The sequence below is a fragment of the Stegostoma tigrinum genome, chromosome 40 (assembly GCF_030684315.1).
Source record: "Stegostoma tigrinum isolate sSteTig4 chromosome 40, sSteTig4.hap1, whole genome shotgun sequence".
Taxonomy (NCBI): Eukaryota; Metazoa; Chordata; class Chondrichthyes; order Orectolobiformes; family Stegostomatidae; genus Stegostoma; species Stegostoma tigrinum.
In genome coordinates, this window is record NC_081393.1 from 11032664 (window position 1) to 11060210 (window position 27547).

Sequence of the window (27547 nt, forward strand, 5' to 3'; positions counted from 1 at the left end):
CTATGTTCTATGTTCTATCATTTGTTCAATGGAACAGATTCTTTCCAACAGAAAATCTTATTCCATTCTTGATTAAGCACCACATTTTGTAAAAAGAAAATGTAATTTTTCTTGACATGATGCTGTTCTGGCTAAGAAACTGAACATGAGAACTGTTTAAAGGTAGGGAGGTTAACATTCAAACAAAATGTCAGAATGTTCCACAATTTAAGTCAAAAACATCACATTTCACAGTTTCTGAATTTGCATAAACTCATGAAGCCATTCAAAAGGACAAGATAGACAAAACACTTTTCATCAGGGAAGTATATTAAAGCACATGGTGTAGGTCAGTGCACAGGACAATTGCATGTAAAGAATGGAGGGGTCGTTGAGCAAAAGGGCTTCAATGAAGAATTGATTCGTAAACAGCCCCAAACTCTGCTTCGCCCTGATTGTTTGTTTGTGTGTGCATACAAAATTATAACCAACAAAAATATAGTAATTCATAACTTTATGTCTGGATCGATAGTCCCTCCTAATCTAAATTATATTCTTCCTCCATTGCCTGAAGCCGAAGCTAATATGCTGTAATAACTCCTTCCAGCTGGCACCTCTTCAGATACAAACAGAAGCCAATGATATCGATCTCAGCACAGGTCCTTCATGCTGCATCTTGAAAAGTTCCGAACAACAGAATGCTACTCCTGGTAGGTTTTAGTTTCTTTGTTGACTGTAAACTCAATCAGTGTGAAACAAACAAGACACAGTGACCACTTTGATTGAAATAGTTCATTGGAAGAAAGTAGATCTCTCAAACTGTTCTTGCACTTCTCCGAATGATGGTGACATTGGCTTCAGCAACCCTCCCATGGATTGCATTGGGATGAAACAAAGTTCCAGCCTTCAGGGTTCATTTTTTCCATGGTCGGTGATGCTCTTCTTCTCTTCCTTCCCACAGTAGCTTTTTGTTCCTCCATCCTCCACCCCATTAGCATGCAATTATTTTCCTCACCCCAAGAATTTAAGAGCTGGAAGCAGGCGTAGGCCAAATTCAAGCCTTCTCTGCCAATTAATGTGATCAAGGCTGGTCTCTTCTTGACCTCAACTCCACTTTTTTGCCCGGTCTCTATAGTCTTCAAATCATGATTCATTAAAAATCTGTGTGTCACTTCCTTAAATTCACTCCATGTCCCAGCATCCAGCGCCCTCTGGGGTAGTGAATTCCACAGATTCACCACCGTTTGAGAGAAGTAATTTCTCATCACTGTTTTAAATCTGCTGCCTCACAACCTAAAACTATGACCTCTTGTTTCAGATTGCCCCACAGTAGGATTCGTATCTCCCAAGATGTGTTCTCTTGCACTTGATTATTTCGTCACCAGCATGGTGGTTTTTGGTACCTCACTCTCCATATTTCGTTTAATACTTTCTTAGTTTGTCCTGAGTCTGATTCTCACACAGTGTCTAGTTTCTATTTCCCTCGCAACCACCACCACATTCTGGTGCCCCTCCCCACTTCCTTTTCACCTCTGTCTCCACTTTCTTGCTTGATGTGCTTTTTCCCATGAATGTGAATCCCAGTAGCTCAATCTAATGCATTTGCTGTTTGTATGTTTATTACACCATGCCCACCTTTAGCTGGACCTTCAGATATAAAATTTGAGTTTCCACTGATCTCAAGTTGTGCCTGCAGGTCTGTTATGTATATTTTGCAAAGTCAGCTTAACAAGGTGATGGTAAGAAGTGCCGAAGTGCATAATTAATCTCAGGAGCACAAAAGCTGGCGTTTCGGGCCTTGACCCTTTTCTGATGAAGGGTCTAGGCCCAAAATGTCAGCTTTTGTGCTCCTGAGATGCTGCTTGGCCTTCCTGCTGTGTTCATCCAGCTTCACACTTTGTTATCTTGGATTCTCCAGCATCTGCAGTTCCCATTATCTCTGCATAATGAATCTGCCTACTTTCAGGGGAACATCCAGGATTCATTAGAGATTGCTCCTTTCATTCTTTATGTAGCTAGAATTTGTGTGTGTTCTGTTATTGATTTTGTCCATCAGCTTGAATGCCAGAATATAAGGAGTTAAATTGAAATTTATACTTTTTGCTGGGATATTGGGCACATTGTGTTGTTACTCACAAGAAAACCTGGAACGTTGAATCAAGTAGAAGACTCTTGTTCAGTTTTGGTTGATCTATTGTGTGCTGTTCTGGGTGCCACATTAGAGAAGGGATGTGAACATCTTGGAGAGAGCACAGAAAATGGAGACATGAATGGGTCCACACATGAGAAATTTCAGTTAAGGAGGCAGATTCAAGAAGTTGGGACCGCTCTCCTTCTCAAGAAGGTGGCTCTGAGGAGATCTGATAAAGATTTTCAAATTCATGAGTGAGCTTGGTAGTGTGCATCTTGACAAACTGTTCATGCTCCTAAAAGGGATCAAGAATCAGAGGGCACCAGTTGAAAGTGTTTTGCAACAGGGACAAATGTGATGTGAGAAAAAACGTTTGCACACAGCAGGTAGTTATCATATGGGATGCACTGCCTGGTGGAAGGCAGGCTCAACTGAGACAGTGAAGATTGTATTGGATGATGATTACAATAGAAACAACATGCGCGGGTACAGGGTAAAAGTCGGAATTGACAGTCGGTAATGACATTCATTTGAAGAGCTGGTGCAGCCACGATGGGCCAAATGACCTCTTTCTGTGCGGTAACACTTCTGTGAATCTCTGGTTTGTGAAGGAGAAAGCTAGATAAAGAGATTTAGGCCTACAAGCACAGCAGCTGCATCAATTAGCCTGTGTCAATACTGAATGAGAGAAATAAGTTTCACGGAAGTGACATAGAATCCCTCCAGTCTGGAAGCAGGCCATTCAGCCCATCAAGTCCACACTGCCCTTCTGAAAAGTATTCCGCCCAGACCCACCTCTGTAACCGCGGATTTCCCATGACAAGTCCACCTAGTCTGCATGTCTGTGGACACTAAGGTACCTGGTACTGTGAGGCAGCAGTGTTAGCCACTGAGCCACAGCCCTGGCTACACGGCGAGTGGGAGTAAAAGTCAGCAACAGAGTTGCACTTTGTTTGAGAGTCATGCTCCCACTTTTTCTTGCCTGTGGTCTCTGCAGTCGCATTTAAAATAACAGGTGTCCTGCATGGTTTTATTTTGGTGTGTTAAAGCTTGAATTAACCCGCATGCTGTAAGACTTTTTGAACTGTTTGACTGTGCCGTTAGAGGTTTCTGAAAAATGATTAGGTGTTGGGATCAACTCAAGACTTTGATTGGCTCTGCAGGGCAGTCTTGACTGCTGTATCTTTACTCTCAATTCAGCTGTGTCTAATGCTTGCTTCATGGCACCTTTCTGCTCTGGGACAGTCTCTCAATGCTGGTCATGGCCTTGCTTTTTAATGAGTCATAGAATTCCTACAGTGTGGAAGCAGGCCATTTGGCCCATCGATTACACACCCACCCTCTGAACAGCATCCCCCCCAGACCCACCCTCTACCTTACTCCTGCATTTCTTACTGCAGACATGAGCAATTTAGCATGGCCAATCCACGTAACCTGTACATCTTTGAACTGTGGGTGGAAACTGGGGCACCTGGATAAAACCCGCACGCCCATGGGTAGAACGCGCAAACTCCACCCGAGGCTGGAATTAAGCCCAGATCCCCAGTGCAGTGAGCCTCTGTACTGCCCTTTTGGGTAAAAGAGGGAGAAAGTCTGAGATTCACAAACTACTGCTGCTTGGAGAGATGGATCAACATCAAGCAAACTGTCGAGAGGCAGGCTGCAGGTGGACCGAGTTACTGCTCTCCTGGAACTTGGACAAAAGGGACAGGCGACGTTTGAGGTTGAGTCAGGGACAGGCGTGTGGAAAGAGGAGGCTTAAGAATAGCTAACAAAACTGAAAGAAAAGAATTCCAGTGAATCGCCAACTTCACAAGACTTCACCAGTCCAGTCAAATTGCTGATTGAAGTTATGATTAGAGACAGTAGGAACTGCAGATGCTAGAGAATCTGAGATAACAACGTGTAGAGCTAGATTTTTCTGAAGAAAGGTCTAGGCCCGAAACGTCAGCCTTTCTGCTCCGCTGATGCTGCTTGGCCAGCTGTGTTCATCCAGCTCTGCACCTTGTTATCTCTGAAGTTATGATTATCTTGGTCCAATAGAATTGCCAGAAGTTATCCCAGATTGGCCCAACAGGATGGTCAGAAGGAGGGCACAAATTCAAGACAATCAGCAAATTGGTGAATATGTCCATCATCATTATAGTTGAGTTCAATGATAACAAGGACAATTTACGGCCAAAGAATTAGAGTAACAAATATGAAAGTAAAACAATTTCATGCCAGATATCTGGGTGATTTAAAGATTCCAATCATAAAAGGTATTAAAACAATTATATTGAAAAATTAACACATTATTATGCACATCTGAGCTCTACATCTGGTTGAAGTAGGCAAGAGGAGAACTGATTGGAATGCCAAAAGGATATGAATGATTGGGTTTTATTGTCTTGAACTGTGCATAGGGGTGGGGTCTCAGGAATAAAACCTTAATTTATTTTTCGACTCTCATTTATCTGTGTCTGAAATTGCTGGTGTTCACAGATCTTGATGTTATGGATTTGAGTAACAATGAGAAAAGCAGCCCTTTCAAACATTCAAATTTAAACAACACTCAGAATACAAAATATATCAGGACAGTTGGGCTTAGTTTCCTGGTGTTTGACAAGGCTGACGTTCCAGGAACTGATCAGAGGTTTATCAATGGGCTATTGTGTGAATAGAATTATGCTGAGTCAGTCATGTCTGCTCAGATATAAAACTGCAGGAAATCAGGCACCGCTGACTCTACAAGATAATGCATACATCTGGACACAGCATTCAAGATTGCTCACGTGCATAGACATGTATAAATAAGGCATGCATTTGGTCAAAACGTTCAGGATTGGTCACGTGCACAGATAATTCCAAATAAGGCATCCACTTGGTGCAGAGACTTGTGCATAAAGAGCCTGAAGAAATCCTTTTTGTTCAGCAACACTTCGAAGATTCACGAGGAAGAAATACCGTACGTTAGGACACATGATGAAGATGTAGAACAGAGTTTCAGCCTGGCCATTTGCAAACTCTCCTGGGTAATAACATCTGGGTTCAGATACAGGCATCAGGGTCATGAAAGACAGTGATTGATATATCTCTAGTAATTAAAAGTATGTGTTATTTGTTTAAGAATATTGTAATTTGATTGTGATTTTATAGAGCTCTAAGCGTCTCTGTTGTATCTTTGTCTTCCTGTCTACAGTTGTCTCTCAGAGATGCGCAACATAATTTGGATGTCCCTGGTGGCACTCGACGAGAAATCAGTTTTAAGCTATTCTGACACCAGACTCGGAAGGAGGAGGTGGAAATTTGGCGGTGAGAAAGACAAAAAGAACAGCAGGCCCACTAAAAACATTAGCACTTCCAGAGAATGTTGGGTCATGGAGACTCTGACTGGAGAAGATTTTTCAAACAGTATGTGAGTGAGAAATGGCCGAAATACCAAGAGGGTTGGGACAGGAATGGTAATGCTGGGGTTACTTTCTGGGGTATGGCAAAAGACGAAAGAGAAAATGGAACTTGGAGAAAGTGCAGAAAGCAGTAGTAATAGACTGTATGTGAGAAGACTGGGCAGAAAAGCAGCAGTGAGAGCTGAAGCTGCGAACAGAGCCAACCGAACTTAGAGAAAAAGAGACTGACTGCGAAAGTTGGGAATTTACAAAGCCAGAGAGGTGTAGACCTCATGCACATGAACCAGTATCAAATGCAGTGTGAGAAATTGATAAGGGAGAAAGAGAAAAGTGAACAAGAAATGAAAAGGACTCAGACGCAGACAGAAGAGTTAAAGGGATAGTGTTGCAATTTGAAAACAGCAATGAATGTAGTGCACGTCAGCACAGGAGTGAAAGGGAATCCCAAGCAATCATACAAAGTGTAAGAAATCGATAGGGAGGTTACAGTTAGATGTCAGCACAAAGAGGGATAATATGTCCATTTTGCAACCCCACCCTTTGAGGTGGGATGGGAGGAGGATGGTGACATCAACTAGGGAGGGCTAGCAGATGAAGCAGCCAGATATGGAAAGGAGGACCCAGGGGAATCGGGTCCCCTATGGAGGGAGGGGCAGGAAAAGGTCCACTGCCCCTGTGGCCCTCGTGATCAGTCGAAGACAACAGCAAGTGGTGCCAAGAATACAACCGCAAGCACCTGACATCGCATATACCACCCGCTATGATGTTCAGCAGCTGAGAGATACAGCCAAGTGTGCCGGGGATTGTCAGGCTGGGACTCATCCCCAGGAGCTGTTCCAAGCTGCCCACAAGCAAGGAATCATATATGAATTAGATAATGAGGAGGAAACAAAAAATACTGCAGAATCTCCATCTTACAGTCAGCTTTGCCCGAGCCTCAAAATGTGGAGGGGGGCGCATTAGATCAGTTAAAGGAGGCTGTACTGATGGTCATGGGAACTAATAGAGGGGACCTAATGGAAACCCTGAATACGTGTAGGCATCAGAAAGGGGAGCACCCAACTGCGTTTGCTGCAAAGTCATGGCCTGTGTTCCAGAGGGTGTATGGCCCAGCGCTAGACAGGCTAAATTTGGCTGCACCTTTAAACAATTGGGAGGTATGTACACTGGTGTCCCATGGAACAAAAGAGTCGCGAAAGGCGTGGGACATGTTTGACCCCTCCAACAACACACATACTGAGGCGTGGTGTTGAGGAAAGTGGTCAGAGTTTGGGAGAAGGAGACAAGAGGATATAAGTCTCAGGGAGGATGAATGGCATCTCTTAGAGATCAAAGCATGGAGAAATGAAGGAAAGGGTCCAGTCCCCAGGCGACTACTACTGCCCCCTCAAGTAGTGGGAAGGGATCATGGGCATGGATGAGGAGCCCAGTCTCCTGCTGCAGGGAGTGGTGGGACCCCCGGGGGCTCGTGGAAGAGTTTTACTGGTGGTGAGGAAGGGCATTGTGTGAGAGGTTGTCTAGCCCCCTGGAGGGGTGGGGCGTATCTGACACAAGTCCAACCCTTGCCCCTAGAGGAACAGCAGCCCCTGCCACAATGTGCAACCAGCTGAGGCAAGGGTGGGTTGTGCCCCAGCCCACAATAACAGTCCCAGTCCTCTCCAGCATAGATGTGTGATGCAAAGCGGGCTGGGACAGGGAAACCCTTAGTGAGCGGTAGATTAGGAGGCTGCCTTATCACATGCCTTTGGGACACATGGGGATCCTTCACCACCCTCAACATACCTATTGTAAATAATGATGATTGGAAAATAGAAACAGAAATAATCTTGAGTGGTTTCACAGGCATTCCCAAGGAGGACAAATAACTAGCCCTTTAAATGTGCAGAAAGGAGAGGGGAGTTGACGTATCTGATAGCATTAATAAAATTCCAGCCAACCAGGAGCATGTTCTGAGAAGTGATTGTATGGCCAGAGCAGGATTGTGCTTTGATCAGTAAACTGTATGATACAGAAAATGCCAGGAATAAGTGGGAAGCAGTTTTTTGCTGAAATCTGTGCAGAACAGTATAAGGAGCAAGAGTGTACAGTGGGGGAAATGTGCATCAGTCCTACTGACATGAGTGCAGACTTGATAGAAAAGGAATTAGTGTACAAAACTGTGAAGTGTTTATCAAACCTCAGCATTACGGTGGACAAATACAAGGGGAGGTGAGTGTACAGGGCTGAGATCCAAAGCCCCAAAAGCAGTATAGATTCCCCAAGCAGGCAGAAGGTGATATGGAAAAGGTTATGCGAAGCCTGGTAGCACAAGGAGTATTAAGGTGGGTCACCTCTGTGAGCAATTCATCTCTTTGGACGGTAAAGAAACTAGAGGGAGTAGCAACTGACTATTGATTATCGAGAATGAATTAAGATAACACCCCTAACAGCATCAACAGTGGTTACAAGCCCCGAAAGCAAAATTAAACAGAGTGAATCTGCTCAGTAGGTTGTGGTGTTGCATATAAATAACGGATTTTGGGAAATCCCCTTGTCATTTTGAAAAACTTTTGTTGACAGTTCTTCGTCTGTACAGAATGGAGAATGGAGGACTGGTTGTGGGATCTGTATGGAAGATGAGCAAGGATGAGAAGTGGATAGTCTCGCCCTCAAGCTTCCAAAGACCATGATTGCTCAAGCAGCTGACTTGGTAGCAGTGGCATATGTAGTGAGCTCCCCAGATAAAATCCCCCCAGGATCAACTGTCTATTCAGATCGTATGTATGTGTGCAACAGTCTGACAGAATACCTAACAAAAACCGAAAGGACTGCAGGTGGTTACAGTTCTGAGGAAGGATCACTCGATCCAAACTTTTAATTCTGAGCTTTGCTTCACACATGCTGCCAGACCTGCTGAGCTTTTCCAGCAACTGCTATTCTTGTTTGTGATAGAATACCTTCTGTTGTAGGAGGTGAGAGGCTTTGTGTCAGAAGATGGCTAGGTTCTACCATCCGTCCCATTGCTGAGGTACATCTTTGAAAAGGTGAAAGGGAAAGAATATGAAGTGATGAAAGTGAAAGCTCATTCTAAGTTATCACCAGAGAGAAACAGAAAGCAGATAAATTAGCCAATTAAAGCAACAGCAGGAGAAGAATTGCAGCTGCAGATCAAAGAACTCGAAGCACAGAAAGACAAAGAAGTGGCCCCGATTGACTTAGCAGGAGATCAAATAAAGGAAAAAGAATTATAAAATGTATTAGAAGGGAAGGAGTCAGTGGGATATAAGAAATGAAGAGGCAGCTAAGTAAAAAAAATGTTTGGCCCTGAGTTGAAGGGAAATCTGTAGTACCAGGGAGAGAAAGGAATCAGGTGATTTATTGGTATCACATTTATGTACACCAAGGGTTAGAAAACACCTTGGAGAGGTTAAAAGAGGTATGTTGGTGGCCACAAATGAAAGGCGAGTTTGGATCATTATGTGAAAAATTGTTTGATATGTACCCAAAATAACCCTGCCAAAAATGCGAAGAAGGGAGACCCGAGACACACAAGGCCAGTAGAGGGGCACTGGACGTATCTACAAATTGACTTTGTGCATCCCCTACCCCCAGCTACAGGAAGATATAAGGATATCCTGGTAATAGTTGATACCTTCATCAAATGGGTTAGAGGTGTTTCTCACTCAAACTGAAACTGCTAAAATCACTGTGAATATCCTGTTAGAAAAGAGTTTAACTCATTGGGGTTTACCAAGGAGTACTGAATCAGATCAAGGGACACATTTCACAGCCCAGGCAGTGCAGAATGTCACGACACTGCTCGGGATGAAACAAAGGTTCTGTATCACCGAAAGGTGCCAATCTTGTGGGATAGTCGGAAGAATGAATCAAACTTTGAAGAATATGTTGGTCAAAATGGTGCAGCAGCAGCAGAACACTTGGCTGACAGTGCTTCCTTATGTTCAGGTGATAATAAGAAACTCTGAGCCTTCCTCAACAGGATTTATACTTTATAGGTTGATGACAGACTGAGAGATGTGTGGCCTGGAGTCACTGCTGTGATTAGAGCTATCTGAGCCAGAAGTAAATGGAGTAATGAAAGATAAGTAGGTGCAACAGCTGGTTGAGAGTGACCGTTAAATAACTGAAAGCTGCTTAAGTCTCAGTTCTGATACATGTACTAGTGAGGAGCATCGGTGTCTGAACACAGATCTCCAGTGTAGGTATTGACAGCATAAAATCCTGTATATTTCACTTTCAACATCAGTCTAAGAGGTCACAGAGCCAGAGTCATAGAATTGTACAACATGGAAACACACCCTTCCGTTCAACTCATCCATGCCAACCAGATATACTAAACTTATCTAGTTCTATTTGCCGGCATTTGGCACATATCTCTCTAAACCCTTCCTACTCATGTACTCATCCAGATACCTTTTACATTTCATAGTTGCGCCTGGTTCCACCACTTCCTCTGGCAGCACATTCCGTACATGCACTACCCTCCGAGTGAAAAGTTTCCCCTCAGGCCCCTTTTATACCTTTCGCTCTCACTTTAAACCCATGCCCTCTCATTGTTGACTCCCCTCTCCCGGGACAAAGACCTTGACTATTCACACTACCCATGCCCCTCAGAGGTCGCCCCTCAGCTTCCAGCACTTCAGGGAGAAAAGCCCCAATGTGTACTATACAAATGAATATGCTTTCGATTTTCAGTTGATCTTTAAGAAAAGTTGGGAGAATTACTTTGCGATAACTCTGCTTACTACTAAAGGGATGAAATATTACTGAATAGGGAGACATGTTGCTGAAACTTTTCATCTTGCCCTCATCAGGGCAGGTGCAAGAATGCCAAATTTCAACCAATAACAATTTATCCTACAGGAGAAATTGGCTGGGAAGTTGACTCTGGTTGAGGGAATGCGAGGGAGAAAACGGCAAAGAATAATATGTTCCCCGTGTTTCTGGGAAATTTGAAAATGACGTGGCTTGAACATGTTCCTTTTGTTTGCAGAGAATGTCTTTGAAATAACTGCTCAGAGGCTGGTATCCTGTCACCAAGTCACCCTTTATTTGCATAAGCACTACACATGGATTGTGACCTGCCAGTTTAAAGCTAGTCTGAAGAGGCATTCTGAATCTTTTGTTTATATCTGTCAGCCAGGGCTCCCTGATTGGCCAAGGCTCACAACCCCAATCTAGGATCTCAAAGTTAATGCCAGGGCAGCATGCCGGTTCAATGGTTAGACTGCTGCCCTCACAGCACCAGGGACCCAGGTTCAGTTCCACTCTCAGGTGACTGTCTCTGTGGAGTTTGGACATTCTCCCTGTGTCTGCATGGGTTTCCACCAGGTGCTCCAATTTTCCTTCCACAGCCCAAAGATGTGCAGGTTGGGTGTATTGACTGTGCTAAATTACCCATAGTGTTCAGGGATGTGTGGGTTAGGTGCATTAGCCATGGGAAATGCAGGGTTGCATGAATAGGGTAAGTGGATGGGCTGAGTGGCGTGCTCTTTGGAGGGTCGGTGTGGACTCATTGGGCCGAATAGCCTGTTTCCACACTTAAGGAACATTTTGTATACAGCCTCTCCCTATAGCTCAAACCGTCCAATCCTGGCAACTCCCTTATAAATCTTTTCTGAACCCTTTCAAGTTTAACAAAATCTTTCCTCTAGTGGGGAGACCAGAATGGAATGCAGTGTTCCAAAGTGGCATACCCAGTGTCCTGGACATCAGCAACATGGCATCTCAACTCGGATACTCAGTGGACTGACCAGTGAAGGCAAATGTACCAAACACCTTCTTCACCAGCCTGTCTACCTGTACCTCCACCCACCCCCCCCCCCACGCCCCAGCGTCTCTTTTTTCACCAGCATTGCTCATGGCCCGACAATTAATTGTAAAAGTCCTGCCCAGATTTGCTTTCCCAAAATACAATACCTCACATTTATCTGAATTGAACTCTTCAGCTCGTCGGCCTCTCCGATCAAGGTTCTGTTGTACTCTGTGACAACCTTCTTCACTGTCAACAACAACACCAACTTTGGTGTCATCTGCAAACTTTGTAAACAAAATAATAACTTTATCAAATATAAACAAAAGGAGACATGTCCATGATGAAGTCAGAACTGAATACAAGTTACAATGTTGGAATGATATATCCGTATTTATTGTTGCTTCATGAGAAACATTTTTAAAAATTCACTGCAGGTTGTGACATCAAACAATCTCCATTGTACAGTTAAGGACCATCTAGTCACTCTTTCTTTGATTATCTCTAACAATACTGAGGGTAATAAAGAGCTGTGCCGCATAGTATGTACTCATAACAATTAGCCGGTCATGTGGAACTTGAAAACATAACAGGTTTGTAGCTATAGTGAAGTCAGATGCCATGAAAAGTACAGCTCCAGTTGCACCAGTCACTTTTGCTCTTGTTCTTGGATGATGAAACAGCACTTCAGCATTGGCTCTCCAGGACATGATCCCGATCAAGATGCAGTAACAGCAGAGCAGGAGCATCTGCCATATCTTTGAACACATGCTGAGAAAGCTTCAACCCACGCCGACAACCAGGGCAATTACACCAGCTGCTCGCAGATTCAGAGGCTTGAAACCAAAGGCCCACGTGTAAAAACAATGGGCAAGAGCAAACATGGCCCCAGCTGAAGTTAAAAAGAAGCAAAGTGAGAAATACTGATAGCCTTTTATTTTATAAACGGCAAGACTGAATTTGAAATGCCTTGTGACAATCTTTTCTACTGAAATGACATCAAATGCAAGTTTTGTTGTTGGATTAGAATTTCCCACTGCACACCTTCTTCAAATCCAAAACCTGGCAACTCTTCTTCCGAACATTCATTCAATTTGTAACTATGTTTTCACTGCACCATTTGTTCCATGAATTTGATGAAATTGATTTGATTCTTAAAACCCTTTTGAAAGCCCATAAAGACTACATCAACTGTGTAACTCTCACCAGCTTTCTCTGTTCTGCCATTCACAAAGAATCCATAATGTTGTTTCATTTCAATCTGTCTCAAAGAAACCTTAAAGAAAGATTGGTCCAGTGGCTTTCTCGATTAAAAAAAAATTCAAACCAGAGAGATTAAAGCAAGGCCTTCCACAATAACTTCCTCTCGAATAATTCAGGGAGAATAGGCTAAAGTTCATGATCCTAATGATCCTTTTAGTTCGCAGGTCGGCATAACATCGAGCACCGAAGGGCCTGTTCTGTGCTGTATTGTTTTATGTTCTAATCTAGGAGCCCCAGTTTTGTTTATGTGTGTCTTCATCAAGTAGAAATAGATTTATGCTCATGCATTATACTTTCCAATAATCTTTAAATCTTTAAGAAGCACTTAGTTGTGGCCAAGCTGAATAGGCCTATTTAAGTTGGATTTCTGCGCTCAGAGCTTTGCTTTCAATGTGGCTGATCTGAATGTGCCATCCTTTGGTTGTTGTGTTCTTCATGTATTTCTCAAATGATTCCTGCATCTCCTCATGTAACTCAAAAGCTAAAGACGTGGACACTCTTAGAAGCACTTTTTGTGACTCTTATGGGTAGCATCAGTTTCTTTTCTACAAGGGAAAATAATTTCATTTTGTGGTTCATCAAGAACCTGACCACAATCTGAAGTGAATGTGAGGCAAATGACATTGGACTCCAACTCAAAGGCAGCTGCCAGTTTGGAACCAAGCTCGTCACGGCTCTTTTATGCAGAACCACCTTTGGGTGTTCTTTTACACAGTTTAATTCACAACAGGATTTAAGTTCACAATAATCCGCTTACCTCCAATTAAAAGCTTATTGTCATGTTTAAAGAGCAGCACATCACCCACTGCTGAAAATGTGAGGCCTGCAAGTAGTTTTAGGTGACTGTGTTGACCATCTGGAGGCATTTTGCACACAACGAATGTGCACAAACTGGTGATTGGCAAGATTTTGGTTAATCCGAACAGCCAAAATGGTGAAGCTGGTATAAAATTGACGATCGTATAGGTGCAGACAGTGATGAAGAAAGGTACCAATACAGCCAAGTCATTGCCAACCTGTGTGCCAAGCAGACGTACACCCAATGACCATCTGCAATGCTCGGAATCTTTTTTGACTTCTCACATGATCCTGTCAACTACTGAGCCTTGAATTCATGTACGTTTGGGTTCTTAACAGAAATCAGAATCAAACTTACTCAGGCTTCCATAGTTTACTTGAGAGAATGGTTAACTCTTGAATATTCCTAATTTCACCACCATCTCTAACCCACCACATTATTCCTCTCATCCCTTCAACTAAAATCTGAAATGATTGTTCATTCATGGGATATGAGTGTCACTGGCAAGGCCAGCATTTATTGCTCTTCCCTAATTGTCCAGGGGTTGTTAGGAGTCAAGCACATTACTGTGGTGCTGGAGTCACATGTAGGCCAGACCAGGTCAGGATGACTGTTTCCTTCCCGAAAGGACAACAGCCTCAGAAATGTCGACCTCCATCCCCACCCGACATTCCCCACTACCACTTTTGACAGGGCTCTTAGCCATGACCAAACCACTTCCCACACTTCTGCCCCTACCCGCTCTCTTCCCTCTCCCCACAGTGATAAAGCTCCCAGTCTTCACTCACAAACTAATAGTCTCCACATTCAATCATAAGCTGCTATTTCCATCACCTTTGTCAGGATGATGCACATTTGCTTCCAGCCCTTTGTTGACATTTCACAGGCTCCATTCCCTCCAGCACAGCCTGGTCCATTCCCCCACCACTTCCAACACGCTCCAATATACCCATAGCACCTTCCCATGAAATTGCAGAAGGTGTAACACTTGCCTGTTTAACTTGTCCCTCCTCACTGTCCAAGGCCCCAGACTGACCTTCCAGATGAAGCAGTGATTTATCTGCACTTCATTCAATCTAGTCTCCTGTACTCACTGTTCACAGTGTGGTCTCTGTACATGGGAGAGATGAAGCCCACGCTGGGTGACCGCTTTGCAAGCACTCATTTTCTGTCTGTGACAATGACCCTGAATTTCCAGCTGCCTGACAGCTTAAGATACCACTGTGTTCCGAAGCCAACATTTCTGACTCAGTGTTCCAGTGAGCTTCAGTGCAAATCTAAAGAACAGCATCTCATTTTCTGCTTGGGGACCCTGCAGCCTCCAGGCCCCAACATCACGTTCGATAATGTGGGAGCCTGATTCTGTCCCACCTGTAGTTTACTCGACCAACATCCGGTACTGCATAACATGGGTCTCTTTCAGCACAGCCAAGCTACTCTCTCCTGCTCAGTATGCAGATGCTAGGGAGATTGAAGAACTCATTGGCCGGCAGATTGTTGAAAAGTGCAAACGTAGCAGGGTTGTTGTTATGGGTGACTTTAACTTTCCCAATATAGATTGGAACCTCCTTAGTGTAGATGGTTTGGATGGAGCTGTTTTTGTAAGGTGTGTTCAGGAGGGTTTCCTTACTCAGTACGTGGACAGGCCGACGAGGGGGGAGGCCATTTTGGATTTGGTCCTCGGCAAAGAGCCAGGACTGGTGTCAGATCTCGTGGTGGGAGAACACTTTGGCGACAGTGACCACAACAGCCTCACATTTACCATAGCCATGGAAAGGGAAGGGAGCAGTTACCAGGGGAAGATATTGAACTGGGGAAAAGGAAACTATGACATTATCAGGCAGGAGTTGGGAAGTACCGATTGGGAGCATTTATTCCACAGAAAGGGCACAGCAGACGTGTGGAGACTGTTTAACGAGCAGTTGTTGACAGTGTTGCATAAATTTGTTCCTCTGAGACAGGTAAGAAGGGGTAAGATTAAGGAGCCTTGGATGACGGGAACAGAGGTGCTTCTTGTCAAAAAGAAAAAGGCAGCGTACGTAAGGTGGAGGAAGCAAGGGTCTCGCACAGCTTTCGAGGATTACAGGCTTGCTCGGAAGGAGCTCAAAAGTGGACTGAGGAGGGCCAGGAGGGGGCATGAGAAAGGCTTGGCAGGAAGGATTAGGGAGAACCCAAAGGCATTTTATTCATACGTGAGGAATAAGAGAATGATCAGGGAGAAGGTAGGACCGATCAGGGATAGCGTAGGGAACTTGTGCGCGGAGTCTGAGCAGATAGGGGAAGCCCTAAATGAGTTTTTTGCTTCGGTTTTCACTAAGGAAAGGGACCTTGTTGTGAATGAGAACTTTGAGGAGCAGGAAAACAGGCTTGAACAGATCAAGATTGAGGAAGTTGATGTGCTGGAAATTTTGGCAAACGTTAAGATTGATAAGTCCCCAGGGCCAGACCAGATTTATCCTAGGTTGCTCCGGGAAGTGAAAAGGTAGGTTGCTAAGCTGCTGGCGAAGATCTCTGCTTCCTCACTCTCCATGGGAGTCGTACCAGAAGAGGGGAGGGAGGCAAATGTTGTTCCTCTTTTCAAGAAAGGGAATAGGGAAATCCCTGCATATTACTGACCAGTCAGTCTTACGTCTGTAGTCAGCAAGGTTTTGGAAAGAATTCCAAAGGATAGGATTTATGGATATTTGGAAAAGCATAGCATGATTAAAGGGAGTCAGCATGTCTTTGTGAGGAGCAGGTCATGCCTTACAAATCTTATTGAGTTCTTTGAGGAAGTCACGAGACAGGTTGATGAGGGTCGAGCAGTGGATGTGGTGTACATGGACTTCGGCAAGGCAGTTGATAAGGTTCCCCACGGCAGGCTCATTCATAAAGTCAGGAGGTATGGGATACAGGGTGATTTGGCTGTCTGGATTCAGAATTGGTTGGCTGACAGGAGGCAGAGAGTGGTTGTAGATGGTAAGTATTCTGCCTGGAGGTCAGTGCTGAGTGGTGTCCCGCAGGGCTCTGTTCTTGGGCCTCTGCTCTTTGTAGTTTTTATAAATGACTTGGATGATGAGGTTGAGGGGTGGGTTAGTATGTTTGCTGATGACACAAAGGTTGGAGGTGCCGTTGATAGTATCGAGGGCTATTGCAGGCTTCAGTGAGACATTGACAGTATGTAGAGCTGGGTTGAGAAATGGCAGATGGAGTTCAACCTGGATAAATGCGAAGTAATGCATTTTGGAAGGTCGAACTTAAATGCTGAATAAAGGATTAAAGGCAGGACTCTCGGCAGTGTGGAGGAACAGCAGGATCTTGGTGTTCAAGTGCATAGCTCCCTCAAAGTTGCCACCCAAGTGGACAGGGTTGTTAAGAAAGCATATGGTGTTTTGGCTTTCATTAACAGGGGGATCGAGTTTAAGAGCCGCGAGGTTATGCTGCAGCTGTACAAAACCCTGGTGAGACCACACTTGGAATATTGTGTCCAGTTCTGGTTGCCCAGAAAGATGTGGAGGCTTTGGAGAGGGTGCAAAGGAGGTTTACCAGGATGCTGCCTGGACTGGAGGGCTTGTCTTACAAGGGGAGGTTGACTGAGCTCGGACTTTTTTCTCTGGAGAGAAGGAGGAAGAGAGGTGACCTGATCGAGGTGTACAAGGTAATGAGAGGCATGGATAGAGTCAATAGCTAGAGACTTTTCCCCAGGGCAGGATTGACTGCCACGAGGGGTCATAGTTTTATGGTGTTAGGAGGAAGGTATAGAGGAGACGTCAGAGGGAGGTTCTTCACCCAGAGATTGTGAGCGCATGGAATAGTTTACCAGTGGTAGTCGTGGAAGCGGAGTCATTAGTGACATTTAAGTGACTGCTGGACATGCACATGGACAGCAGTGAATTGAGGGGAATGTAGGTTAGGTTATTTGATTTTTGGATTATGATTATTCCATGGCACATCATTGGCCAAAGGGCCTGTACTGTGCTGTACTTTTCTATGTTCTATGTTAATCCAAGATAACAAAGTGTGAAGCTGGATGAACACAGCAGGCCAAGCAGCATCTTAGGAGCACAAAAGCTAACGTTTCGGGTCTAGACCCTTCATCAGAAAAGCCTTTTTGGATTAAGGGCCTACGCCCGAAACGTCAGCTTTTGTGCTCCTAAGATGCTGTTTGGCCTGCTGTGTTCATCCAGCTCCACACTTTGTTATCTATTCTCTCCTGCTCTCAGCTTTCATTCTCACTTGTACAGCTTCTCTACTGCCCCGGCTTACCATCAATAGTTCCTTTATCAGCCTACCCCTTAAGTATCTCTCTCTTTCTCTGAGCTCAGCACCCCCCCATCTGGTCACCGACACCCCTCAAATCCCCAATATCACACTCAGCATAAACACCACTTTTTGCGAGCTGCTTCCAGTTCCGAAAGAGGTGCCATCAGACTCGAAACGTTAACTCCCCGCAGATGCTGTCGGACCTGATGAGTTTCTCCAGCATTTCCTGTTTTTGTTTCAGATCTCCAGCATCTGCAGTTGTTTGTTCTATTTGAGGGATCTTCTGTATGGTGCAGGCCATCACAGCTGTGGACAAGTGATTTTAGAGACATTTATTGATTGCTTTCAAGAGTAAAGGACAAATTTCCAGAAGTTTTCCTCAATTTCTTTCCTCAGTTTTTGCCTTCCACAGCAGTTATTCCGAGTGATTAATCACAGTGGTTGATGCAAACATTAAGTTAAAGGCCCTCACACAGTCAATCCTGCAAGTGTGGGTGCATGCTTGGATTTTCTGTCCAGCTGAACGATCTGATCTCAGACATATTCACCAGAAATACACAGGTTATGTGCTCATTCTTGAAGATTCTGTGGAGAAAACTACGCATACTGTATGCACACAAACATTTGTGCTTCAACAGTTGTCCATTCACATTCACACTTTGCTGTATGAGACTTTCATAATTGTACAGAAAAGCCTGTCATTAACAAGAGAAAGAAGACAGATGTAGAAAACCACTCCTTTAAACCAACAGATTTCAGGATACCCTTGTGCACATCTGCACTGAAGTAGCAAACTCTAATTCTACAGTGTGAATCAGTGAAGGGAAATAAATCGAATGAACTTATTTTTATTGTTTACTTACTATTGAGTGAGGTGGCATCATTATGTGAGAAAGCTTGTCTAGCGAGTTTCTGTGGACCCAGGATATGTCAGAACTGAAGTGATCTTCTTTTATTCTCCATTTCCTTTTCCTGAGAACACTGAGATGGTCGGCTGAGGTCTCACGCTGACTGAACATTGATTCGCAAATTTATGCATCATGTAATCTTTCAGGTGAAAGTGCTTCCACCAGCTGAACTTCAGAGCGAAAGATTATTTATGTGTCAAAAAGGAGAAGTGTTTTCACTGTATTACATGACCACATTATTCAGCAATATCTCTGTCACAACACTGGCTCAGAAATCTGGATGTGCTTCGAGAGCATATTTTCACTCAGGGTTCGGTTGCTGAATTCAGTTTGCAACAACAGCAGAAGTTTCACCTTTCAGAAACAAGCAGTTTTTCCCGATGACATGGCAAGAACTGCAGATGCTGGAGTCAGAAATAACACAGCATGGAGCAGGAGGAACACAGCAGGCCAGGCAACATCAGAGGAGCAGGAAAGTTAACATGTCTTGATTTTTGAAGTAGGGTCCTAATCTGAAACGTCAATTTTCCTGCTCCTCTGATGCTGCCTAGCCTGCTGTGTTCCTCCGGCTCCACACTGCGTTATCTCTGTTTCTGATGCCACGAAGACTGAAATCCCTTCATCATGCAAGGTTAAGATTGGCAGCTTTGAATGGAAACATTTTTGGACATGGGATTACATGATGTTCCGACACTTCACATCGTACGGTGTGATACCAGCAGATTTTGTTCATTATTCTGACAAAGGAATAGGTTCAAGTGATCCAAATCAATCCTAACAGGCTCACATGTCATGAAGTTTATGTTCACAAAGATCCATGTTTTCTTCGTCCTGATTGGTTCCCAATTAAGCATCATCTCAATTTTTGAAATACATATTCTTGTTTTCAAATCCTCTCTCGTGGAGCCTCTGGTTTCCTCTGCATTGAGTCTAACTTTCTGAGATGTATGTACTGTTTTCATTCCAGCCTCATTGAGCATCTCTGACTTTAGTTGCTCACCAGTCGTGCAGTTCCTTCAGCTGTCGAAGGTCTCTCGAAATTCCTCACAACAATTGTCGAGCATCTCATCTAAATAGTGCTGCTTTTTAAATGTATTTTTAGAAGTGTACGTACTTGAGAATGGTGGCGTACCACCTTGTACAGCCACAGCGCTGTCAGGAAGAGGGTTCAACAATTTTGACGCAGTGACAGTGAAGAACACATGATATATTTCCAAATCAGGAACGATATATGCATTTCCAAAAGGTGCTTGCTACATTTCCATATAATATATTAGTTGAGAAATGGAGTGAAAGGAAACATGGGACAATGAATATGAAGCTGACTGAGTGACAAGAGAATGGAGGGAAAACCGGTTGTCCTCTGGATAGGAGGAGGATTTATAGTGGAGCTTCATTTGGTTTAGCATTGGTTTGTTCTTGTCCTATGCACACTCAAAACCTGTGAAGGATACATCATTATTATTGTACGATATGGGGTGGCACAGTGGCTCATTGGTTAGCACTGCAGCCTTAGAAGGCCAGGGACCCAAGTCTGATTGCAACCTTGGCTTTCCATCTGTGTGGAGTTTGCATGTTCTCCCGCGTCTGCGTGGGTTTCCACCGGATTCTCCGGTTTCCTGTCTCAGAACAAAGATGTGTAGATTGGGTGATTTAACTGCATGTCCAGGCAGAAGCACCTCTTTATTTTCGGTTTTAACCTTCTGTCCTTTCTGTATTGATATTTTTGGCTTTATTGCCTCCCAAGTAGATTTCCGATTCTTCCTCCTTCACTTAAGGTACTTTGAAGAGGCTCAAGTTCTTCCTCGATTCCAAACTCAACTTTTCCTGGAAAAACCTCCAACTCTGTCAAAATCCCAAGTATCCCCCAACATGAAGTTTGATTGGAGCCTTTTTCCAGTCCGTCTGTGTTAGACAAGTTTCATCAGCTTACATGGGATAATTTTCACACTGCGAAGCTGTCAGCTGTGGCTGTGACATTTGAGACAGCATCACTTGCAATTTGGCCGTTTGGTGCGCAGACACCCATGTGGGAGGATCCATGAGCCAAATACTGTCATGGTGAGGCAATACAGGACTGTGAAGGCAGTTTTGAGAATATGCAGATGATGTTAGTCAGCTTCCAGCCCTGGTTTGATGCCAAGATTGCCATTTTTTAATCTTGCAGTTTCAGTCATGCTTTCAAAGTTACTAACTTTTGAGGCAGGTCCTAATTGAAAGGGAAGACTGAAAAGGGAGGCTGAGAGACAGAAGTGAGCTTCTCAGGATACTCAGGCTGAGGTTGTGATGCAAAATGGAAACAGCCTGGAACTACCTCAAAGACCACAGAACAAAATCTCTGAAGATACCCCTAATAGTGCCGTACAGGCAGGCGGAAGAAGATGAACACTAGGTCCAGAGACCAAGAATAGGCAATCGACTGTGAATTCAAGCTCAAACTATGTTGATTGAAGAATTCACAGTCTAGCTGATTATCCAACATAGTATTTTGTGTTTGCTTTGTTTCACTCTTATATGGTACTCTAAACATTATTTTGTTTCAAATTGTTGATTTTTGTGGCTTCATTCCTGCAGTAAATAGTTTGGAGAGCTGCGTTGCAGTGATGCTGCATTGAGTGGCCTTCTTCAGCACCGCAACAATCTCCTAATTCTGTGCTGTTGATGGAGTGATGGTGACTGTTATTTCCATCAAAATCTTTTTGTGATGGAACGGGCAAGATACATAACAGCTGCCAGTTTGCATTCCATTGTTTTCATCGAATCAGAGAATCCCCACAGTGTGGAAACAAGCCCCTCACCCCACCAAGTCCACACCGACCCTCAGAGGATCCCAGCCAGACCCATCCCCCATAACCCACCGAATCTTCACATCACTGAACACTACGGGCAATTTAGCATGGCCAATCCATCTAGCCTGTACACCTTTGGACTGTGGGAGGAAACCGAAGCACCCGGGCAGAACCCTCGCAGACACGGAGAGAATGTGCAAACTCCACACTGACAGTCGCCCGAGGGAGGAATTCAACCGGGGTCCTTGGCACTGTGAGGCTGCAGTGCTAACCACTGAGCCACCGTGCCGTCCCTAACTTTGTCAGAGTAGTGCTGCACACTTCATGTCAAGCAAGTGAAATTCATTCTGCTTTGTTGTGAGCAGAGAGAGGCAGTTGGAGTGTGCTTGTGGCTTTTTCAAAATAGAGATCTTCCCTTATCGCCTTCCTCCCATGTCCTCCAGTTCCTTCTTACCCACTCACATCAACAATTCTTCTTCACACTTTACGCTATTTCAAAATGTCCAGTTTGCAGACACCAACTGCCTCCCCTTCTCCACGGATGTGCAATCCTGAACACCTCTATCTGCCATCCACATGGTCTTATGGTTCTCCACATCTGCATAGAAATAAGGCCCGAACCATGTCCACCCACCATCATTCTCCTTTACCTGTCCTCACTTAGAACAACTTCTTTAATTCCTGTCACTTTCTTCAGATCAAAGGGGTTTCCGTGGCCACCTGCATGGGCCCCTGTTATGACAGCCTCCTTGTGGGGTACGTGGAACATGCCTTGTTCCAATCCTGGTCAGTACCCAACTTACAACTCTTCCTTTGGTATATCGTTGACATTATTGGTGCTGCTTCCCTTTCTCTTTTGGAATTGGAAATAATTGTCAATTTCACTTCTCCTTAGTTCCTTTCTGATATCACCCTTCCCTTACTCAGCATCTCTGTTTCCATTTCTGGGCACAGACTGGCCAACGATTTCTACTACAAACTCACTCACTGCCACAGTAATTAGATTATACATTCCTCCCATGCTGCTTCCTGTAAGGACACACTCCCATCCTTCCAGTCTCCATTGCATCTGTTCCGATGATACCACCTTTGACAGAGGGCTGGGTGCTTCAGGAATGTCCACCTTCTTCCCCATGTGTGCATTCCCCAACATTCTGTTTGTTAGGGCTGTCAGCCATGTCCAACCAATTTCCTACACTTCTGTCCTCACCCTGTTCTCTCTCAGAACAGCTATAGGGTCCCCCAGGTCTTCATGTACAACCCCACAGCCTCTGCATTCAAACAACCTTAAGCTGCCACTTTCACCACCTTCAGCGGGATGCCATGATCAAACATATCTTTGCCTCCCGTCGTTCGTCAACATTTCACAGGGACCATTCCCTGCAGGACCGTCTGGTCCATTCATCCTTCGTTCCCAACACTATCCAATAGGCTGATAACACTACCATTGCAGAAGGAGTTACACTTGCCTACTTACCTCATGCATCCTCACTGTCCAAGTCCCCAGACATACTGTCCAGATGAGGCAGTGATTTATCTACACTTCATTCAATCTAGTCTCCTGTACTCACTGTTCACAGTGTGGTCTCCTATACATGGGAGAGATGAGGCACACACTGGGTGACCGCTTTGCAAACACTCACTTTCTGTCTGTGAAAATGACCCCGAGCTTCCAGTTGTCTGCCTCTTCAACGCACCATTATGTTATCACACCTACTTTTAAATCTCACTGTTGCAGTGAGCTTCAATGCGAACCTGAAGAACAGCTTCTCATTTTCTAGTTGGGGACCCTGCAGCCTCCAGGACTCGACATTGTGTTCAATAAAGTGGCGGCTCGATTCTGTCTCTCGTGTTTCTGACCTCCCTCATCACCTGGCCCTGCATGACCTGGATCATTTTCAGCACAGCCAACCTGTTCTCTTCTAGTGTCAACTGTCCTTCTCATTTATTCTGCTTATCGAACATAGAACATTACAGCGCAGTACAGGCCCTTCAGCCCTTGATGTTGCGCTGACCTGTGAAACCAGTCTGAATCCCATCTAACCACACTATTCCATTACCATCCGTATGTTTATCTATGGCCAGGCATACCAACAATAATCCCCTTATCAGCCTACCCTTTCCTATCTCCCTCTTTCTCTGAGCTCAGTCTCCAGCTATCTGCTTACCACCAACTTCCCCCCTCCCCAATCTGCTACTGCCCCCATCCTTGACTTCGACCTAAATATCATTTTCTCCAAACTGCTATCAGTTCTCATGAAGAGTCACCAGCCAGAAAAAAAATTAACTTTGTTTTCTCCACCGACCTGATTCTCTCCAGGAATTTCTTTTTTTTGATTCAGATCTCCAGCATATGCAATTTTTTTGTTCCATTTGTCAGCATTTGGCCCATATCCCTCTAAACCCTTCCTAATCATGTATCTATCCAAATGCATTTTAAATGCTGTAATTGTACCAGCCTCCATCACTTCCTCTGGCAGCTCATTCCATACACACACCACCCTCTGCATCAAAGAGTTGCTCCTTAGATTCCTTTTAAAGCTTGTGGTTTTCTGTTCAGGTGAACGCTAAGATCTCAGACATGTCTGCCCTAAATGCACAGGTTGCGTGCTCATTCTTGAACATTCTTTGGAGGAAACTACATAGATTGTATGCACACAAACATTTGAACCTGAACAGTTGTCCATTAATACACACACTCAGCTGTATCAGACTAAAACAAATGTACAAAAAAACCTATCAATTAACACGACAAACAAGACCAACATAGAAAACCACCGTCTTAAACCACAGATTTCAGGATATGTTTGTGCAAATATGCACTGAAGTGGAAAATTCTAATTCTACAGTGTGAATTAGACTGGTGAAGGGAAATAAATCGAATGAACTTAATTTTCATGTTTACCTACCACGGGTAAGGTGACATTGTTGTGCGGAAAAGCTGTATGCTGCGTGTTTCCTTGGATTCCAGGATACCTCAGAGCGAAATGGCTTTTCCTTCAGTTTATTTCCTGAGGAACATTGTGTCGTTAGCGGAGGTTTCACTCTCACTGAGTTTGATATTGCTGTGCAAATTCGTGAATGTTTTAATCTCTCAGGGATGTAAGACTGGGTCCACCAGTTGAACTTGAGCAGGAAAGGGCACGTTTGTCTCAAATAAATATGTTTTCAATGCATCACGTGACCACTTATCAGATACCCAATCCTGGCAGAGGCTGATGGTGGCAGTCACAGCGCTTCCACTGTATTCTGGGTGTGATAAATTCAGTTTTCAACAAAAGTAAAAGTTTTTTATTCACCCTTCAGAAGTAAGCTGTTTTTCCTGATGCCATTTAGACCAAATCCCTTAATCCTGCAAGGTTAAGATTAGCAGCTTTGAATGGATACATTTTTGGACATGGGGTTACATGATGTTCGGACACTTTGCATCTTGCAGTGTGATACCAGCAGACTTTGTTCATTATTCTGACAAAGGAATAGGTTTGAGTGATCCAAATCAGTCCTAACAGACTCTCATGTTTTAATTCCTTTATTCTTCAGGTCATCCAAAACGCCGGCACTAACTCGCATGAGGTTTATATTCAACTAAGGTATTCTTCGTCCTGATTGGTTCCCAATTAAGCATCATCTCAATTTTTGAAATACATATTCTTGTTTTCAAATCCTCTCTCGTGGAGCCTCTGGTTTCCTCTGCATTGAGTCTAACTTTCTGAGATGTATGTACTGTTTTCATTCCAGCCTCATTGAGCATCTCTGACTTTAGTTGCTCACCAGTCGTGCAGTTCCTTCAGCTGTCGAAGGTCTCTCGAAATTCCTCACAACAATTGTCGAGCATCTCATCTAAATAGTGCTGCTTTTTAAATGTATTTTTAGAAGTGTACGTACTTGAGAATGGTGGCGTACCACCTTGTACAGCCACAGTGCTGTCAGGAAGAGGGTTCAACAATTTTGACGCAGTGACAGTGAAGAACACATGATATATTTTCAAATCAGGAACGATATATGCATTTCCAAAAGGTGCTTGCTACATTTCCATATAATAGATTAGTTGAGAAATGGAGTGAAAGGAAACATGGGACAATGAATATGAAGCTGACTGAGTGACAAGAGAATGGAGGGAAAACCGGTTGTCCTCTGGATAGGAGGAGGATTTATAGTGGAGCTTCATTTGGTTTAGCATTGGTTTGTTCTTGTCCTATGCACACTCAAAACCTGTGAAGGATACATCATTATTATTGTACGATATGGGATGGCACAGTGGCTCATTGGTTAGCACTGCAGCCTTAGAAGGCCAGGGACCCAAGTCTGATTGCAACCTTGGCTTTCCATCTGTGTGGAGTTTGCATGTTCTCCCGCGTCTGCGTGGGTTTCCACCGGATTCTCCGGTCTCCTGTCTCAGAACAAAGATGTGTAGATTGGGTGATTTAACTGCATGTCCAGGCAGAAGCACCTCTTTATTTTCGGTTTTAACCTTCTGTCCTTTCTGTATTGATATTTTTGGCTTTATTGCCTCCCAAGTAGATTTCCGATTCTTCCTCCTTCACTTAAGGTACTTTGAAGAGGCTCAAGTTCTTCCTCGATTCCAAACTCAACTTTTCCTGGAAAAACCTCCAACTCTGTCAAAATCCCAAGTATCCCCCAACATGAAGTTTGATTGGAGCCTTTTTCCAGTCCGTCTGTGTTAGACAAGTTTCATCAGCTTACATGGGATAATTTTCACACTGCGAAGCTGTCAGCTGTGGCTGTGACATTTGAGACAGCATCACTTGCAATTTGGCCGTTTGGTGCGCAGACACCCATGTGGGAGGATCCATGAGCCAAATACTGTCATGGTGAGGCAATACAGGACTGTGAAGGCAGTTTTGAGAATATGCAGATGATGTTAGTCAGCTTCCAGCCCTGGTTTGATGCCAAGATTGCCATTTTTTAATCTTGCAGTTTCAGTCATGCTTTCAAAGTTACTAACTTTTGAGGCAGGTCCTAATTGAAAGGGAAGACTGAAAAGGGAGGCTGAGAGACAGAAGTGAGCTTCTCAGGATACTCAGGCTGAGGTTGTGATGCAAAATGGAAACAGCCTGGAACTACCTCAAAGACCACAGAAGTGTGCTGTGCTGTTCATGGAGTTGTGGTGACTGTTATTTCCATCAAAATCTTTTTGTGATGGAACTGGCAAGATATGGAACTGCGCCCAGTTTGTATTCCATTGTTTTGCCAGCGAGTTGCAAAACACTTCATGTCAAGCAAATGCAGGTCATTATGCTCGATTGTGAGCGGTGTGAGGCAGGTGGAGTGTGCTTGTGGCTTTGCCAAAATAGAGATCTTCCCTTATCCCCTTCCTCGCCCATTCTCCAGTTTTTTGTTCCCCACTCACATTTCTGACACTTTATGTTATTTCAAAATGTCCCGTTTGCAGACACCAGCTACCTCCCCTTCTCCATGGATGTGCAATCCTGAACACCTCTAACTGCCATCCATATGGTCTTATGGTTCTCCACATCTTCATAGAAATAAGGCCCGAACCATGTCCACCCACCATCATTCTCCTTCACCTGTCCTCACTTAGAACTTCTTTATTCCTGTCACTTTCTTCAGATCAAAGGGGTTTCTGTGGCCACCTGCATGGGCCCCTGTTATGACTGTCTCCTTGTGGGGTTCATGGAATGTGCCTTGTTCCAATCCTACTGAACAAGCTGTAGAGCTGGATGAACACAGCAGGCCAAGCAGCATACGAGGATCAAGAAGGTTAAAATTTTGGGCCCAGACCCTTGTTCAGAAATGGGGGAGGGGAAGGGGGTTCTGAAATAAGTAGGGAGAAATTCTTTTTTGAGGTGCGTTGTCAGGGGTGGCTGGATGGAGTATCGATTGTTGACCGTTTGGTTCTTGTAATGTGACTCCTGCATTCCCGACACTCTGAGCGAGAAGTGCGAACCGATTCACATGGACATGGTTCTATTGTGCGCCCGGAGCACGTCACTTTTGTGTTTATTTCCAAATTAAGTCAAATTGTTGGGCCCGTTGTCTGCTGGGAGTTGTAGTTTTCGTGTGAGCGACAGATCCACATGGAATGGAGCCCAGGTTCCACCCTTCGTAACGCACGAGATGCAGCTCTCTAACGCTGCCGTTAATGCGTTGATTAACACTTGCGAGGCTTAGATGGAGAAATATTAGAGCTAATTTAAAACTAGCTTCCCGTGGGTTTGTACAGACCATCTGACATTAGAAGACGAGATCGTTGCATCAGGGGCCATTGACATGATTCATCAGCATTTCAAAGCTATGGGTTTCTGCTCATTCT

The 27547-nt window shown here is 44.2% G+C and overlaps 1 pseudogene; it reads right to left on the reverse strand.

Moving 5' to 3' along the window:
- Positions 1-11646: 11646 nt before the first annotated feature.
- On the reverse strand, positions 11647-18439 carry LOC132206661 (lysoplasmalogenase-like protein TMEM86A; annotated as a pseudogene).
- Between the last annotated feature and the right edge of the window lie 9108 nt (positions 18440-27547).